Source organism: Patella vulgata, chromosome 7 (assembly GCF_932274485.2).
Source record: "Patella vulgata chromosome 7, xgPatVulg1.2, whole genome shotgun sequence".
Taxonomy (NCBI): Eukaryota; Metazoa; Mollusca; class Gastropoda; family Patellidae; genus Patella; species Patella vulgata.
Genome location: NC_065885.2, coordinates 67,016,420 through 67,028,286, shown reverse-complemented (window position 1 = coordinate 67,028,286; position 11,867 = coordinate 67,016,420).

Genomic DNA, 11,867 nt, shown 5'->3' with positions numbered 1-11,867 from the left:
TACACACACGGAAATATTACAAGAAATCCCAGTTTTCCCAAGGCCTAGTTCTACAAACGATAGAAATATTTCATTAAATTGCCTAACTTTAAAACCAGCTGTTTGATTTGTAAACTGCCATTCGTAATGTAGTAGCTTAGTTATTTTATAGAATGTGGTATTGAACGATCCAAGAGTAACATTCATTTGACTAAACGTAGCTACCGCTTGTTTAGACAATAATCCAGATAACTTGTCCATATTAATATCCTGGTCAATCAATGATAAGTTAGCAATAATTTCGAAACAAAAGATTTTATTCTTTAAGAGACAGCTGCCATCAGAAAGTTGAACGTTTTTTTGACATTCCTGAATGATACAATTAGTAATGTCTACACCAAATTCATCGTTTAGAGGTGATTTACATTCAGCACTTGACCATAACATCTGGTTTCGTGTTCCGTAAGTTTTAACGCTTACCTTATCTGTATCCCCAATCTCAAATAAAAATGCCATATAAGGCAACTCCTTATTGTTACCAAAATCGATTTCATTCCATTGACAAACATCTGGATATGAATTTTTATTGCATTCAGCACAGAAGTGATTTTTAAGACAATATTTACGCTCAGAACCATATCTAAAATAGAAACTATGAGAACTAGAACATTTGTCTTCCATGGTAGTTGGGGCTTCACAGTGATCAATTATTTTATTACAACAATACGTTAAATCAATTCCTGATGTTGGGAGCGGATACACGGAGAACTTGCGGCTCTTAATTAGTTTTTCAAACCCTCCAGTAATTAAATCAAGATTGATTGTGTGGGGAATAATTTGAAGATTCCAATAGGTGGTATGATTGGGATTAAAGCCATTACAGATGAGACAGTGAAGGTTGATAAAATGTAGGTTTGTGTTGCTTAATGTAACAGGTTTTATATTAGTGGGATTACATAATCTTTTAGATTCTTCAGAGGCTTCAATTCGACATCCGCTGATTACCTGGAACAAAAATTACAAAACTGTTACTGATGGGCGTGTCTTGCGGTATTTTGTTTTATTTTTTATAAACAATATTTGTATCTGAAAAGGGATTGACGAACAAGAATAGCCTATATTAAGCCCTCTCCCTGACAGATATAGATACATGTATTTACATGTTATAAATAAAACAATGTACACGTGAAAATATAACAACAGTGAGTGTGTACTATATTTTTATAACGTTAGAGCTCTGGGGCCTGTTTCACGAAATTTTAACTAAGATAAAATCCAAATTTTAGTAATTTGATTGGATAATATTAGATTGATTTTAGTGCTTAGCCAATCAAAATTGAAGTATCTACTAAAATTTGGATTTTATCTTTAGTTAAAATTTCGTGAAACAGGGCCCTGGTCTTAGAATTGTCCTTGTATCCTTCTGATGATTTCAAAAATACGAGTAGACAGTTTTTAAAATATTAAGTGAGTTCTTCGTATTAATATCGCAATATTTTATAAAATGTTGGACATACTCTCTGAGTATTCTCTTCACATATCCAGTAGACAATATTGAACATTTTAGGCAAAAATTTCCAAACAAATGAAATGAAATGGGGTTTAACGTTCTACTGTTCTGCTCCTGCCTGGGGATCGTTTACGTTCACGCCAATGTATACACAGAACCTCGGTTTTTCGTCCCATCCGTCCTGCACCACTGACATGGGGAAACCACGTCGTAAAACCCTGATGAACTGTCTCGGCACATGCAGGGATCGAACACGTGACCTCCAGGCTAGCGAGCCAGCGTCTTACCCACTTAGCCACCGTGGCTCCCTGATCAGTTTCAAACATGATTATTCTTTAGCAATGTAGAACTGTTCATAGAGTACATGTGCTTTAACCTATTATAGTAAAGATGTATTATATAAGAGCTAAATATGTCTATTGTAGATCTTTTGTTTTAACCCCAGAATGTTATATAAATTATAAATCAGACATGCGTGCACATGACAAGCCAATAATCAACCCTCTAGGTCATCGGGTGGATGTGATTTCGAACGGATTGAAACACGAACGATATTTAATAATTTAATTTAAAAACGGATAATCGAGATTTTGTTTATTGTCGTAAACAATATATGGTAGCAATGAAAAATGTGATACGCTATTTTTCAAACATCCATAATTTGAATGATATTTTCAGTATATTCCTATTTCATTATCTATTTTTAAACTATTTTTGCGAGAACTGACATGTCTTTATTTACATCTTACATAATGCATCTATAAAATATTTTCAATATGACTTTAAAAAATGTAATTATCGCTTTAAGAAAATCTCATAAAAGGTGATTACAATCTTTAACACATTTCATCATATTTATGTTCTTATTGTTTAGTATAAAAAAATAAAATTATTTTACCTGAAAACCCAAATGTATATCCAGGGTTGGACTTTCTAGACATGTAATGTCTACATCTATAAGATCGGAATAATATTCCCGGAGTATTCCAGCATCCTGGTCACACACCATCTCATAATCAGGACAGCAGTTCTTGTAGATTAAACAAAACTGGTCACATGAACACGGCAATGGACGATATACTCCACATTGTTGACTACACGAAGCTATAACAACTTCTGAACAATTTCTCAGATCGCCCTTGGTTATTGAATTCAACGAATGTTCTTCTGTAATTGATGTTGTCGTAGCTGGTGATGTTACTACATCTTTGTGGTTATCTGCACCTGTTTCTGGTATTGACACCCTGTCTTTATCAATGCCTGAAGATGTTGTTGTCAAAGAGCCTACCTGGTTGTTACTGTCATCTTTAGCATGTGTTGTCAATAAATCTCTATCGATGTTTCTAGCTGATGTTGTTACAGTTTCAACATCGGTAGATGATATTGTTACTGTGTCTCTATTTGCACCCGTTGTTGTTTCTGTTTCTCTGTTGAGGTCTGTAGCTGGTGTTGTCAATAAATCTCTATCGATGTTTCTAGCGGATGTTGGTACTGTGACTCTATCAACGTTTGTAGTTGACCTTGTCACTGTGTCTATATTGACGTCTGTAACTGATGTTGTTACTGTGTCTCTATTGACGTATGTAGCTGGTGTTGTCACCGTGTCTCTATTGACATCTGTAACTGATGTTGTTACTGTGTCTCTATTGACGTATGTAGCTGGTGTTGTCACCGATTCTCTATTGACGTCTGTAACTGGTTTTGTTACTATATCTCTATTGCCATATGTAACTGATGTTGTCACCGTGTCTCTATTGACGTCTGTAACGGGTGTTGTCATCGTGTCTCTATTGACGTCTGTAACTGATGTTGATACCGCGTCTCTATTGACGTCTGTAAATGATGTTACTGCGTCTCTATTGACGTCTGTAAATGATGTTGTCATTGAGTCTCTATTGGCGTATGTAACTGATGTTGATACTGCGTCTCTATTGACGTCTGTAAATGATGTTGTTACTGTGTCTCTATTGGCGTATGTAACTGATGTTGTTACTGTGTCTCTATGACCATCTGTTGTGTGTATATTATCATATGTTGTGTCTCTGTTGCCATCGTTTGTTGTTATTTTGTCTCTATCGATGCCTGTAGGTGGTGTTGTTCCCTGGTCTCTGTTGCCATCTTTAGTTGTTATTTTGTCTCTATCGATGTCTGTAGGTAGTGTTGTTCCCTGGTCTCTGTTGCCATCGTTAGTTGTTATTTTGTCTCTATCGATGCCTGTAGGTGGTGTTGTTACCTGGTCTCTGTTGCCATCGTTAGTTGTTATTTTGTCTCTATCGATGTCTGTAGGTAGTGTTGTTCCCTGGTCTCTGTTTCCATCGTTAGTCGTTATTTTGTCTCTATCGATGCCTGTAGGTGGTGTTGTTACCTTGTCGCTATTGAAGTGAGTAGCTAATGAAGTCCAGGTATTGATATCGTCATTCGTCGTGTTTTGAATTAGATTTCTTTCATGGGTAACAATTTTACCAATCAGATAAATAAGTAAAACACACACGAAGAGCAAGGATATGTAACCCATCTTGTGTAAACACAAAACATATTCTAATCGACAAAAGACGGTGTATATAAACTATAAGTTAGAAATCAATAATGTTGTCATTTCTTTTTCAGCTTTACGTATTAAATTGATGAGATCGCGTTACATAATATTTGTCGTAGTCTTTGTAGGATAATGAAATTTCTTTGTTCTGTAGACTTTCATTGCTTTTAGGACTTTTGATTCAAAAACACCGGACAAAAATACCACATGCCGGGAAAATCTTTTTTTTTGTTGTTATTAAACCTTGTTCAGTATCTGCCTTCATTGATGGAAAATTTAATTGTAGCTTGCTTTTGTCGCAAGTCGCTCTCCATTTATATAAGTAATTTCCTGGGTGATCATCTACAGACTTCTTTTTACGTTGTTTAATCGCAGAGTCTAGTGAAGGTTTAATTAAAAATACATTATGGGCGGTTAGATAAAGAGCTGGCAGTTCTCATTATAATACAGTAGTTAAGACCTAGATAATATAAAGACAATGTGCTGAAAATTGCTGTCAAATTGATCCACTATGAACCGAGAATAAGGTGATTGAAATTTCGGCCTAGTCTCGTTCATCATGAATGAAAGTTGAGCAACAAATCAGGTCATAATCCAATAAATATCTCAGGCTAGCGTTAACATCGAGAGTTAATTAACGTCTAATTAATAATTTAGATAACATTTCAGGCCTAAAGAAAGACCTGCAATAGACATATTTAGCTCTTGTATAATGTATGTTTAACTCAATGTTTTGATAACCGTTAGCCATTATCAACACATATAAGAAGCGCCCCGTACATCACTCAGATAGACAGGCGGTCTTTTATAGATACCTCTACATTTTTATCGACGTGAAGTTAGCTTGTGGTTCACCACTACCGAACCACGAACTAGTTTGCCGAAAATTGCCGAAAAATTCCGAAAGAAAACCGAAATGAATCGCAAAAATCACTAAATACCGAAAATAACAACACTAATTACCGGAAGAAACCCTAGACTAACACTTAGCAATTGTTAGGTGGGTCATGGGTCAGGCTAGGCCTCTAGGTCACGCAAGATAGTGGTGGACACTCAAGGTGCTCAATGGGTCACGCTTGGCCACGCATAAATATAGATGGACACTAGCGGTTGGTCATGGTTCCCCATAGGTCCAGGATAAGACTTGTGGGAAACTGGAGGTGGGCCATGGGTAAGGCTAAGCCTCTTATAAAACTTGTGGGTCAGGAATTAGGTTTTTATCAGATGGCAATTCCTTCCGTTTACACCATTCGGCACGAAATTTTCTTTATGACCTAGTTATAAACATATCAATGCGTGATGTAATCATTCTTAGGCGGTTTCTATCTTTTAGTGTTTGGTGTTCAACATTCAAGCGACCGTCGATATGCCACGTTTGAAAGTAACAAAGAAAATGAGAGGAAAGTCGGGGTAGCCTAAAAGTTCATCAAATAAGTTTCATTCTCCTTCTTCTAAAGGGGGGTTGGATGGCCGAATGGTTAGCACGTGCGCGCTGTATCATAAAACCTGTCATTGAGTCAACTGGCGTGGTTTCGAATCCTCGGTTGTACGTGACAAGGAGTAGGGTCGCCTGTTCAACCTCGTGGGTTTCCTCCGGTTCCTCCGGTTTCCTCCCACTGCTAAAGACCCCTACGCGCAAGCGAATTATTGAAATAAAATTAAACCATATGTTAGTCCCGAAATGACCTAGTTTGTGTCGAGTGGACGTTAAACCCCATTTCTCTCTCTCTCTCCCTTCTGCTAAAAGGTCATTCCCTACATGCAGACAAAATTGTATAAGGGATCAGGACTGCATCCACTGTAATAGATGCAAACTTTGGTTTCATTCCACATGGGCACATAATAGACGATCTACTTGGGAAAGGCAGGTTATTTTACATGGGGACGTTGTGCCTTTAATGCGGTTTGTGACCCATCTACAGTGCGCCGCAGGTCTTATGCGTGACCTAGCGTGATCCATGGCCAACCTAGAGTGTCCCACTATATTTATGCGCAGCCTCGCTTGAACCTTTATCCACCTGAAGTGACCACCATTTTGTGCGTGACCGCGAGTTTGCAACAATTTTTATAACCCACTTAACAATTTTTATGTGTGGCCTAGGTTTTTACCCGTAATAAGTATTGGTTTTCGGTATTTAGTGAAATACCCTCGAGAACATTTTGTTGTATTAATGCCGGATAAGAACAAAAGAAGTATAATAGCATAGCGGCGCAACGGCTTAGTCTTGACGGGTTTTGTGATGGATAACGTCATATTTCTCTGCTGGATTCGGACTATTGATATGAAATGAAATGAAATGAGTTTAATGTCCTACTGGGCTAATGAAGACGGGCATACGCCATATAATGTGCTATATGGGGAATTTTGCCCGAACAGCATTCTACTCTTGTCGGGGTTCTTTCACGAGCACATCAACCAGGACGTTTCTGGTTAGCCCCTTGTGTTGGCCGTGAAAGTTCGTGGAACAGAACGGAGATCCTCACAAGCACAGTGCCTAGTGTCTAGTCGTTCTGATGGTATAAAAAACTAGGCCCCGTGCACGTAAAAGAACCATTAAGATTTGGAATTCGAAATAAGAGTAGATCGTAACGACGCTGTCCGGACAAAAAACCCTCATGGCACACTGTATGGCTATATCCGTTTTGTTTATCTCAGTCAGTGCAGCACAGTAGGACGTTAAACTCCATTTCATTTTTCTTGGTCGAACCTTCTACTGTTCTGCTCACACTGGGCTAATGACAAAGGTGTAAGTAATCGATATTGTATTCTTCAGATTGCGATATTAATCAAATGAGATGAAAGTGTATTTTGTAACTAGCCTTCTAATTACCGCTAAGCTATTTTATCTCTCGTCTCGCTCTGTGGTCTATGGCGTGCACTTTATTTCCCAAGACTTTGAAGTATTATTCACCAATTAGGCTCATAAAAAACCATATCCGACGTATTCCCTATTAAAGCGCCTTTATTATAATACTAATGCCATATCTGGTAAATAACGAACAACCGTTATTCGCCATTTATAGTGAGGAATCAACAGGCAGTACGAACTACGAGGTGATTTTTTCTGCCGACGTCGTCATTTCGTGGTTACAAAGAACGAAATGGTTTTTTTTTCTTGCTGAGTTGTGGATGAAATTCGTATTTTTGCGGTTTTATAGACAGCTTCAACATTTACAATTATGGAGAAAACTGTGAATTTTTTTTTTCCGACAGTTGATGATGAGATCATTGTATGTCGGACTTCGCATTTTGGCAGAAACGGAAATCTGTCAAAAGCGAAGCACGAAGTCGTGTTCGTAGTTCGTACTGGATTGCGGAATCTTTCTAATAACGAACCATGAACCACAAGTTGATTTCGTGTCGCTAAATATATTGGCCCAAATCCTTTTAAACAAATGATGTCTGAGTATAAGGTTGTGGATTAGTGAATCAAGCTAGTTGTGTTTTGTCGATTGGGGCCCAGTGAAACCAGCTGGTCCGAGAGCCGACTGTTTAATGCCGAGCTAAATGCGGAATTGTGACCATTAAAGGACAATATTGGTGCCAGTCATTATCACATATGTGATAGAGCTGGTTAAACACATTCCAAATATAATTTTAACACAGGGATCATTGCTACGATAGCTGAGTAATACAGGTTTCCTAAATCGGAAGTGGCGAACGCCAAAGGAAAACACGAGTCATACCTCTATATAACTGACTGATGTGACGAGTGATAACAGATACACGGCCGAATTTCTGCTCACTAATAATTCCTTCCAAGACCAAAAGTTGTTATAAGGACTGTAAGAGGATACCTGACAATTCAATAAAGTAATTGAATGTCATTAGATAAGAGAACACGAGAAAATAGAAATAGTCCGTACATTCCCTTGTTTATATTCATTCTATACCTTATAAAAACATGGTAATGCACGGACTTTTTCTGTTTTTCTTTCGTGTTCTCTTATCTAGTGGCAGTCAATTCTTTTTATGAATTGTCAGGTATCTCCTCTCACAGTCTCACACAACAACGTTTGGTCTTGGAAGGAATTATTAGCAATGATCTCTGTGTTAAAATTATATTTGGAACGTGTTTAATTAGTTCTATCACATATGTGATAATGACTGACACCAATATTGTCCTTTAATGGTTGCAAGCTGCGAACTTTTTCCAAAAAAATCGAAACCGAAATTAGAGTAATACCAGTATCAATGAGTCGATCACCAGCAGCGTTGACTGGTTCCCATTCCCACTGATGATGAAAACCAACCAACAGCGAGCTATGATCGATGGTGTGTGTGTACGCAGAATGAGCGCGATGTTTTTATTGGTGTTGCTGGATCTAGTTAGAACAAGGCAATGGCCGCAGGCAAGGGTGCTGCAGTACTGTCTTTAGGATAATGGCAATATTGTGAAGGAATTGACGCTGGTATTTCCATGAGTATTTTAAGTATCTCTTTTGGAGTTCGAGGGCATTTTGTCAGAAATTCGAGGGCACTTTTTCAGAATCGAAGGTCCTTTTTCGGAAGGGAGGGCACTTTTTCGGAAGGGGGGGGGGGTTATTGAATGGGACCGCACATAAACACATCCACCCTCTATACTCTGTTTGGAAACCTCGTAGAATTCGAGCTTTATCAAACATTTCCGGTTTCCTTTATTTTTGGATTGATGTTAACATTATTCGAGCGATGTACCTGCAATTCGGAGTGCAGTTGTTAAACATCCATATTGTACCACATGTTATGTGGATGATATAGGTACAACATTTTCTGATAGATTTGACTTTAAATAGTGTATTTGTTTTTTTCTGGCCACCGGATTTATTTTTTTAATTATAGCCTGTTGGGTTCTTGAACCCCGTCGCGTCTTTTTATATTCAATATAACCAAGTTTTATACGTAGCGAAAACATTATTAATAAGTAATGAAATCGGTGAAGATGGCAACCACTGACACAATATATTTTTATGATAAGAAGTAGAAATGAAATGTTAGCGAATCAGTGTCTTATACTCACTGAGCCAGTATTGACGAGAAGTAAATAGTCTTTATATCAATTAAGAAGCTACAATATCATATTTTCCATTAAAATATAGAATTCAATTTTGATAAATTTAGAGTGTGTATTGTTTTCATCCGATACATATAAAATATATAAAACGATCTAACACAAAATTGGGTTAAATTTATCGATAAAGTTGCTTTCTTTTGTTTCCAAGAGATCATTATCACTAATATTGAGTTTGTTAGTAATTTGGACAAATGTTCCTTCTAATATATCGGAACATGTCATACATCGTAGGTCCCCACACTTGGATACACGGGGTACCGAAATGTCAGAATCAAAACTATTTATAATTTTTGAATTATTTAGGATGTATTTTAATTTACGACTATTGTTCTTTAAAATATCCAACCACCCCTTTACAATGGACAACTCTCTTTCTTGAGAAGGATTAAATGTTGTCACAAGTGTTATATTATTAGAATCGTTGTATTTTATTTGGTCCAAATTACTAAAGATGTTAAATTCTATGTTAAACAAAATATGAATTGCAAATCGAAGTATATAATTTACTTATTAATATGTAATGGTTGTAATGGCAAGTACATTGGAAAAACTACTGATCAGTTGAATTTACGAATTAATCAACATCGTTTTAATATAAAACTCGAAAGAAATAGAGCGAACATTTGGATATTTGTGGTAAAGGCCAATTCAAGATATTTCCTTTGTACAAACTCAATATTAGTGATAATGATCTCTTGGAAACAAAAGAAAGCAACTTTATCGCTAAATATAACCCAATTTTGAATGCTAAAGGGTGATTATTTTAATTATGTTTGATATTTAATTAATGTTATTTCGTTTTAATTTTTATATTTCACATAGTCATTGTCCTCTGTTATGACGTAACGTTATTGTAACAGCATAGTAACACATTAAAATGGCCTGACGATTCGTTTGATAACGATGAAAGTACTAGCCAAAATTTTAGTGTTTTTTCTCTAATACTTGACGAATTTTACTTATAGTGGCTCGTGGTCTAATATATATATATATATATATAAGTTTTTGAAAAAAAAACTACATTATTTGTCGATTACTAGCACTTTCGCTTATTTTATTAAGCTCTTCAGATAATCAACATTTTGGTATTACCAAAATGTTGATTATCTGAAGATAATACCTTAATACCTAAGAGTTGTTATCTTTAACTTTTCATATATATATATATATATATATATATATATATATATATATTAGACCACGAGCCACTACAAATGTCTGGCAATTACATGGCTCTGTCAGGGGTACCCCACCAGGGTGTTTTTGTAATACCTGGAGATGTACGGAACACTGCTGTACGATTTTCATGTGGTACACTTTTGAGCTAATCTAGCCTAGTTGGGGGGCAAGCCATTTTGGTCGTGGAATACCACACCTACCACCAGAAATCAAGCAGACTTACATTCTGATGATACCAGATATCCATACATTGATACCATATACTAGAAAATTGGTACACGGTTCAGCTGGGTTGACCCAGGGCTCCCGTTCTATATACCGTTAGCTTGTTAACATCAGGTAGTTATTATTAGGTCCGAATTTCTGCCACCTATAGAAATAGGCATGCCTCGTCTATCATATACTTGATATACCAATATACCACCGTATCAATCCACGAATACAGGCTCCAGTGGCTATTGATGTATTGATTAAGTTGCATACACGACTTATTGGTCAGTTTAAATTAACATTGTCATGTTTCGATCTTACCGTGATATCCAATATTTAAGACACAGTGAAAATTTGAAAAATATATAAACATATATAAGACAACTGTTGTACTGTATAATGAGTTATGTAGTATTGATGCTATAAAAGTCTTTATAAACATATATAAGTTAACCGTTGTAATGTATAATGAATTATGTATTAATGTTGCTATAAAAGTCTTTATCACCCAATAATACATTCTACAGTCTATATCGCTTGTGTTTTATATTTCATAATCTACTGCGATATCGCTTTACATGAATTTGATTGGTCAGTTGGAAAGGAACTACTTTTTGTTTTTCAAAGAACAGTTCATTTCTTATTAAGATACCCAAACCTTTGATTCTGAACGGAAACATTATAATGATATTAAGATAGAACTTCAATAAATAACATATTGGTAATATGCCTTTAGTTATTAAAATAAAGGATGGAATAAATCTTGCCATCGTAATCAACCAAGCAATATTTCTTTAGTTCTAATGGATAATCTGATATGGCTTTTGATGTTCCATTTACTTAATGAACGAGCAGTCATAATTTTCATAGTCAAGTTAGATCTTTCCTGACATGTTTAAAACATAATAAATATGATATTTCCTTAATAGAATATAAAACGTAAACGAAGATGAGACGAAATACAATAGGGAAAATAATGTAGTTACTGGTAACCTAAGATACGAGAGAAAGTAAAATAGCGGAATATGATCACTTTAGATATTTCTTAATTTAGAACAATAAAACTACAAACTCTTACGACATGAGCATGAAATTAAATTGAAATATAGGGGCGTGCTTCACAGGCTCATTTTCCAATAGAAAAGTCGTTCCTGCTAGCCCTTAATATAACAAAGCACTTTTCTTGTTTTAAAAAAAAAATCCAACATGAACTTTGAAGAATTTGCCCTTATTTGGCCATGATGGCGTCGTTTGGAACAACTGTAGCAAATATGATTCCTTAAAATTAGAAAATTATCATGGATATTCCGTGATTACTATAATATATCCAATTTACTCCCACCTCTGTATTTCCCATCGGCTGGGTTCATTTGTTCCCAGGTGACTCGACACACGGGGA